Raw genomic sequence first — 5445 nt, 5'->3', positions numbered from 1 at the left:
GAGTATATGTGTCTTTTTGAGTTATGGTTTTCTCAGGGTGTATGCCCAGTAGTGGGATTGCTGGGTCATATGGTAGTTCTATGTTTAGTCTTCTAAGGAACCTCCACACTGTTCTCCACTGTAGCTATACCAATTAAATTGCCACCAACAGTGTAGGCGGGTTCCCTTTTCCCCACATCCTCTCCAGTATTTATTGTTTGTAGTTTTTTTTTATGATGACCATTCTGTTGAAATTAACTTATGAAACTTTTTCTACTTTCCTTTTACCTCTTTGCAACATCTATTAAAATTCTGGTATGGGAACAGATAGAGAAATCAATGGAATGAAACAGAATCCAGAAGACTCCAATAATATATGGGAATAATAAAAATAATAAAGGCATACAGGGATAATGCAAACCGTGCTGAGATAACTGATTAACCATTTGGGAAAAAAATTAAAATGGATCTCTATGTCACTTCCCATACAAGAGCAAGTATCAGAGTTTAACAGAGACACACACACACAAAACCACATTCAATAGCTACAGAAAAACATGAGTAAATTTTTTATATTTTTGGAGTAAATAAGGTCTTTCTAAACATGATCTAAAACTCAGAAGCCATGAAAAAAAAGATGAATAAATTTGATTCCATAAAAATTTAAAGCACCTATCTAAAATTTAAAAAACATAAACCCAAAAGTCAAACTGGGAAAGATATTTGCCACACATGGCAGTCAAATGGTTAATTTCCTTTCATGAAGCATTTATAAGAAAAAATGAAGAAACAAATCAGTTCAGTTGTGTCCAATTCCTCGAGACCCCATGGACTGCAGCGCACCAGGCTTCCCTGTCTATCACCAACTCCCAGAGCTTGCTCAAACTCACGTCCATTGAGTTGATGATGCCATCTAACCATTTCATCCTCTGTCTTCCCCTTCTCCTCCTGCCTTCAGTCTTGCCAAGCATCAGAATCTTTTCCAAGGAGTAGGTTCTTTGCATCAGGTGGCCAAAGTATTGGAGTTTCAGCTTCAGCATCAGTTCTTCCAATGAACATTCAGGACTGATTTCCTTTAGGATGGACTGGTTGGATCTCCTTGAAGTCCAAGGGATTCTCAAGAGTCTTCTGCAACACCACAGTTCAAAAGCATCAATTCTTTGGCGCTCAGCTTTCTTTATAGTCCAGCTCTCACATCCATACATGACTACTGGAAAAACCATAGCCTTGACTAGACAGACTTTTGTTGGCAAAGTAATGTCTCTGCTTTTTAATATGCTATCTAGGTTGGTCATAACTTGCCTTCCAAGAAGTAAGTGTCTTTTAATTTCATGGCTGCAGTCACCATCTGCAGTGATTTTGGAACCCCCCCAAATAAAGTCTACCACCATTTCCATTGTTTCTCCATCTATTTGCCTTGAAGTGATGGGACCGGATGCCATGATCTTAGATTGTTGAGTGTTGAGTTTTAAACCAGCTTTTTCACTCTCCTCTTTCACTTTCATCAAGAGACTCTTTAGTTCCTCTTCACTTTCTGCCGTAAGAGTGGTGTCATCTGCATATCTGAGGTTATTGATATTTCTCCTGGCAATCTTGACTCCAGTTTGTGCTTCATCCAGTGCAGCATTTCTCATGAATGTACTCTGCATATAAGTTAAATAAGCAGGGTGACAATATACAGCCTTGACGTACTCCTTTCCCAATTTGGAACCAGTTCGTTGTTTCATGTCTGGTTCTAACTGTTGCTTCTTGACCTGCGTACAGATTTCTCAGTAGGCAGGTAAGGTGGTCTGGTATTCTCATTAAGAATTTTCCACAGTTTCAAAAAAAAAAAAAAATTTCCCACAGTTTCTTGTAGTCCACAAAGTCAAAGGCTTTGGCGTTATCAATAAAGCAGAGGTAGATGTCTTTCTGCAACTCTCTTGCTTTTTCTATGATCCAATGGACGTTGGCAATTTGGTCTCTGGTTCCTCTGCCTTTTCTAAATCCAGCTCGAACATCTGGAAGTTCATGGTTCATGTACTGTTGAAGCCTGGCTTGGAGAATTTTGAGCATTACTTTGCTAGCATGTAAAATGAGTGCAGTTGTGTGGTAGTTTGAACATTCTTTGGCATTGCTTTCTTTGGGATTGGAATGAAACTGATCTTCTCCAGTCCTGTGGCCACTGCTGAGGTTTCCAAATTTGCTGGCATATTGAGTACAGCACTTTCACAGCATCATCTTTTAGGATTTGAAATAGCTCAACTGGAATTCCATCACCTCCACTACCTTTGTTCATAGTGATGCTTCCTAATGTTGTCGCCAAGCATTCAGGGAAACAAACTCACTCAGAAGGGCAATGCAGATAGTGGAGTGCAATTGATTACACCGGCAGGCCCAAGGCAGGGTCTCCTCTTAGCCAAGAACCCTGACCAGTTTTTGTGAAAACTTTATATATTCTAAGTGTATGTGCCCAAACCCACCTCCCCAAATTCCCTGAAACTAGTCTGAACAAAGGAAAAGAAAGATACAATCAAAGTTAACCCGCGATTCATAGCCTTAAGCCTAGGTAGTTAACAGTGGGCAATTATCAATAGGCCTGTGGTCATACCCCAATAAGCATAATAGAATTCATGATTCTATTTGGTTACACAGATAATTAGGGTATTCTTTTAGGCGATGGGGAGTCTAGGTTCGAGCCCTGGGGCTCTTCCATGGAGGGCAGGGCGGTCTGGTTTTCCAGTTGATAAATCATTTTCATAGATACTGGGCATATAGCTCAAAGTCCACAGTCTGGCCCAAGATGGAGACCTGCTTTCAAGATGGAGCCTGTTCTGTATGTCTCCTTCATTCCGCCCTCTTGATGCTCTTAACTCATAGTATGAGCATCACTCATAGGGATATATTGCACCCTGGCTTCTGACTGCCAATTTGGGAGAACGACACCAACCTTTGGGTTACAAAGTTCATAATACATTGTAAAATGCAGGGTCCACAAAGCAGAACTATCAAGGCAACTATAACAATGGTAAATATAGTTTTCCACCAATCACCCTTCATCCAAGATAGGACCAAAGTCCACAAAGGAAAGTTTTCCTTTGACATTGCTTTTACCTGGTTTTTCATGTCATCTAAAGCAGCTGATACATTGCCAGATAAATCAGGAATATGTACACAACATTCAACCTTAATTACAGCACAGGCCCCTCCTTGAGCAGCTATGAGCATGTCCAAAGCCATTCTATTTTTGAATTACTGCTTTTCTCATTCGGATTTTTCTTCATTTAAGGCTTGGATGGCTTTGGTGCTATCTAGGAGGGTCTGTTTTGTGAAATTAGTCAAGGCTTCTACTTTAATCATGATAGCTGTTGTCCCTTTAAAAGGTACGATTAAGGCAGCAAGATACTCATACCATTGAAACACAGACCTTGTCCACCTAGCATGTAAATGAGGTAGATTTACCGGGGCTTGTTGTAGGTTAGGCTTCATGCTGCCATGGGCAAAGGCGAATCCCAGTGTGCAACGGCCTACCCAGCTGATTGGCAACCAAGGCCAGAGGCTAGGCCCACAAAGCCACTGGGTCCCACTGGGCACCAGTCAGCGGATTCCAGGGTTATGTTTCCAATCAGAGCCTGGCCAATGGATGGACTGGTTGGGGTGGTATGTACCTCGAATGTTCATTTACATTGTTCGGGGGATAGATACATCATGTATTTTAGTTCTTTTGGGTCTAATCGATGATCACCAAACCCTACCCTTTGTTCTTTTTGTTCCCAGCATATAGCGGCGGGAGTAATTAATTGACCCTTTTCTGGGGTCATCCAGAAATATTCATCCCAGGCTTGGTAGAATTGTTCAACATACCTAGAGGCCTGTCCTCCTTTGCTGGACAGGGAGCTTTTCCCCTTTTTGTTCTTTAAGTATGAGGTATAGGCTTTTGTTACTTCTATGAAGCTGGTGTTTACATCAACTGTAACCCCAGGACCCAAATCTATTGACTGTAGGTCTGGTTTACACCAAGAGAGCAGGGAGAGATTATGATTGACAAGAGAAAGGAAAGTCTGTTTTTGTCATCCCAGAAAAGAGCAGAGTGGTTTAAAATCTCCTTGGCGGAGTGGTGACACCCACCAAGGAAGTCCATCCATCACAGACAGAGGCATGGCCCCACATACGCAGCAGTTAGAGGTGTTGTGGAAGTCCGCGTAGGAATGTGTTCATGAGATGAAAACATTGTCCTGAGTTGAAATGGAAGTTAAATTCAAAATCACATTGATAAGGCCAAGCAGCAGGAGTTGATGATGCAGCTTCATCCTGAAGGGGCTCGTTCAGGATCTTCTTTTCCTTATTCTTCTTAAGGATGATCTTAGTCTCTCGAGGGTCAGTGGGGTCCCTCTGTGCAGTCCACTCAGCGTTTTCTGGGTCTGAGTGGTATGCCCTCTTCATCCTCATGTGGATCCAGGGAGTGACACCTGCAACTTTAACTGCAGTAGGGGTGCTTAGAACAACAGTATACGGACCCTTCCGCTGTGGGGCCAAGGAGCTGTGGTTCCAGCCCTTGATGTACACCTGATCCCCAGCACAAATTCGTGAACCTGTTCCCCTAGGGGGAACAGCACCCTTTCTTGTACAAACTTAGTTCCCTGATTTATTACCTTACCCAGTTGTTCCATCTGCTGTGAAAGCTCATCTCCCCTTGCCTGAGGCAAATTTGTCGACACCTGTTTTATTATGGGAGGGGCCTCCCATCCACAATTTCATGCAGAGAATAACCATGGGACCGTGGGGTCATCCTGAGTCTGAAGCAAGTCCACCCAGGGGCACTCAGCCTCTAAGATCCACTTGAAGAGTCTCTTTAAGTGTCCGGTTGGTTCCTTCCACAATCCTAGAACTCTGGGGCCTGTATGCTGTATGTAATTTCCACTTGATGTTTAAAGTTTTGCTTACTTGTTGTACTAAATCAGCTATGAAAGCCGGGTCATTGTCCAATCCAGTGCTGGTAGGAAATCCAAATCTGGAAACCATCACCCTAAGCAGGCACTGGGCTACTTCTGATGCTCTTTCAGTCCGGGTAGAAAAGGCTTCCACCCACCCTGAAAACGTACATACCACGACCAGCAGGTAACGGTAGTGTCGGTGAGGTTTCATTTCAGTCAAGTCCACTTCCAGGTGTTAAAGGGCAGTGTGCCTTTTAGCTGAATCCCTGGAGGTTTCTGTCTGTGCCGAGAGACAGCATTGACCTGTGAGCAGGCAGTGCAGTTTTGAGATTCTGTCCTGCATAGGGAAGGGAGGCGGGGAACCAAGAAATATTTTTGAATTAGCTCTTCCAGTTTATCATGGACTAGGTGGGTCGCTTGGTGTGTTTGGCTAACCAGAGTGGGTGCCAGCTCCTCCACTACCAATAATTTGCCACTTGACCATTCCCAGCATCCCTTTTCAGCCTTGATGGCCCCTTCTGCTTTGGCTAGTTGGTTTGGGACTTCAATGTAT

The 5445-nt window shown here is 43.1% G+C and overlaps 1 pseudogene; it reads right to left on the bottom strand.

Annotated features, from left to right (window-relative positions):
* Positions 1–525: 525 nt before the first annotated feature.
* Positions 526–5086, bottom strand: LOC136171802 (endogenous retrovirus group PABLB member 1 Env polyprotein-like; annotated as a pseudogene).
* Between the last annotated feature and the right edge of the window lie 359 nt (positions 5087–5445).

The sequence above is a fragment of the Muntiacus reevesi genome, chromosome 7 (genome assembly GCF_963930625.1).
Source record: "Muntiacus reevesi chromosome 7, mMunRee1.1, whole genome shotgun sequence".
Taxonomy (NCBI): domain Eukaryota; kingdom Metazoa; phylum Chordata; class Mammalia; order Artiodactyla; family Cervidae; genus Muntiacus; species Muntiacus reevesi.
The sequence above is the reverse complement of the archived record's forward strand: the minus strand, read 5'-3'. Positions and strand labels throughout refer to the sequence as shown.